At 68.1% G+C, this 2,580-nt stretch overlaps 1 protein-coding gene across 1 annotated transcript in view; it reads right to left on the minus strand.

Moving 5' to 3' along the window:
- Positions 1–2,580, minus strand: part of HM13 (histocompatibility minor 13) — a 24,606-nt gene that overhangs the window by 17,666 nt on the left and 4,360 nt on the right. The gene's annotated exons all lie outside the window — the stretch shown is intronic.

Here is a 2,580-nt window from a genome sequence, read left to right on the forward strand (position 1 = left end):
GGCACAGGACCCTGATCTGCGAGCTGCTGACTCGGGTTCGGCGGCGAGGGGACTCATCCTGCTGCGCAGACCAGCGCAGCGCCCCTACAACGGCACGGCCGGGCGCGACAGCGGCTCCCCACGAGCGCGGCCGGCCCCTCTCGTGCTTTGCGGCCCCCCTGCACCGCTGCACGGCCCCGCTTTCCAGGAGGGGCTCAGCRGGAAACCCGCACCCCTCCGAGGTGCCCCCCTCTCCCTTCTGCTGCCCTGGATCTCCCCCCTCGACTGCGCTCATCCCMCCTGTGGCCGCACTCACAAACAACCCCTCTGTAAAAATGCTTCGCAAACGAAAGCAACCTTTCCGCGCGGCTGGACCGGAGCCAGGGCGCTGCTGGAAAACCGGCCGAAACGCGTGTTTTCCTTGTGGATGCTTCCTCCCCTCCGGAGCCGCTGCGCGTGTCACGCAGCCCGAGCCCGCTGGTGCAGGGCCCTTCTCGGCGTTCCCCTTGCGAGCGCGGTCCCCGAATGACACGCTCGTTCGTGTTCTCTCACAAGGGTGGGAGAATTGACCTAAAACGTTTGTCCAGTAAACGCCTTTGCTTATCTGCTCCCTTTGCCATCCTTGCTGGCACGAGGGAGCCTGCTTGGGAGCAAGCAGGGGCCCGGGGCCGGCCCCTTCGTTCCAGCACCAGCCCTTCAGCCCAGCTGCCCGCGAGGAAATCGTTTCCATCCTGCGGCTGGCAGAAGTTGGGATTTACCTGCCCTAACGCAACCGCGCTGAGCCGCGCTGTGCGAGCGCGACGGGCTGTTCAGGCTCCCCGCGCCCCGGCATYGCCTCCGGCTCCCGCCTCGAACGCCGGGTGCATCCGACCCACCAGCAGGGCGAGAAAGCACAGCAGAGGGGAAAAAATTTTTTTTTTAATATTTCTCTTTTTTCCCTCCACATTTTTTTAAAAAACCCCTCTATTTTAGGACCTGGGATGATTCATAGTTTCATATTTCAGGAGAGGGTAGATGAAAAGGCCTCTCGGGAGCCGCGACGCGCCTGTCCCCGGGCTGGCCCCTGCCCAGGGCGCCGTCCTCTCGCTGGCACCGGTTCTCCCGCAAAGGAGATGGACAAGGTCGGCTGTGCAGGCACGGCGGCGGCAGCGTGCCCGTGCCCCACGTTTCCCGGCTGGCACGGTGCCGCCACCAGCCCCAGGGCCGGCCGCAAGGCCGCCGGGCTCCTGCTCCGCTACCGCCCCGAATCAGAGCCAGCGTTCCGCACGGGAACTGCTTTCCTGCGCCGCCCTTCTCTGGCTTGCCCGAGACGCCAGCACGGCTCCRCTTCGTCGGGCAGCCTCAGTCTTTGCTTTTTTGCTTTGCTTTTTGTTCCCCGCGGTGCCTCCCTGTGAAACGTAACACCCCTCGCACGGCTTTTGCTTCTGCTATTCACAACCCTCCCTTTTATTGCAGACCCTTCAAGCCGCATCTGCAAACCCACCGCAGGTGGGCACGGCTATGCACACGGGCACGGCTGTGCACACGGGCACGGCTGTGCAAACGGCACACGGGCACGGCTGTGCAAACGGGCACGGCTCCGCACACAGGCACTGCTGTGCAAACGGCACATGGGCACGGCTGCGCACACGGGCACTGCTGTGCAAACGGCACACGGGCACGGCTGCGCACACGGGCACGGCTGTGCAAACGGCACACGGGCACGGCTGTGCACACGGGCATGGCTGCGCACACGGGCACTGCTGTGCAAACGGCACACGGGCACGGCTGCGCACACGGGCACGGCTGTGCAAACGGGCACGGCTGTGCAAACGGGCACTGCAGTGCAAACAGCACACGGGCACGGCTGTGCAAACGGGCATGGCTGTGCACATGGGCACTGCTGTGCAAACGGCACACGGGCACTGCAGTGCAAACGGCACACGGGCACGGCTGTGCACACAGGCATGGCTGCGCACACGGGCACTGCTGTGCACAGGGACACAGGTGTGCACGGGGCACGGCTGTGCACATGGGCACGGCTGCTCCACGGAGCGCAGGGAGATGCTCGCGGTCCCGCTGGGGCGACGCCGCTCTCCCAGTGCCGGCCCCACGGCCGCCGCCCCGCGAGGTGCYGGCGGGCGCTGCAGGGTGCCCCGTGCTCCCCGAGCACTGCCGCCTTCTCGCGCTCCGCAAGCTGCACGGAGAAATCCCGGCGGAGCCGCGGGGCGGCGGGACGGACGTCCCCCGAGCTGCGGAGCTGCCCGGCCTCCCCCCGCGCTGTTCCCACCGCGCTCCCCGAGCAGATGCACCGCGGCGCGCTTCCGCGAGCGCTTAACTCGCCCGGCCCGCAGGCTGCCGACGCRGAGCCGGTGCCGCGGCGGCCGGGGGGAACCGGGGACGGAAACGGCGCCGGCCCCAGGGCAGGCGTCTGATGGGAGCTCCGGGCCGGCACCGCGAGGGCCGGYGCAGCGGGCCGGGAGGCTGCTCCGCGCCCGCGCCGGGGGAGGACCTGCCTCGGGGACGCCTCCGCGCGGGCACTAAGCAAACAGAGCGAAAACCGGTCGCGTCTCTGCGCGTCGGGGGCAGCTCGGCGTCGGCTTCGCCGCGCGGCCGCGGGCC

This window comes from Rhea americana, unplaced genomic scaffold (genome assembly GCF_003343005.1).
Source record: "Rhea americana isolate MKP2758 unplaced genomic scaffold, rheAme1 scaffold_532, whole genome shotgun sequence".
Taxonomy (NCBI): Eukaryota; Metazoa; Chordata; class Aves; order Rheiformes; family Rheidae; genus Rhea; species Rhea americana.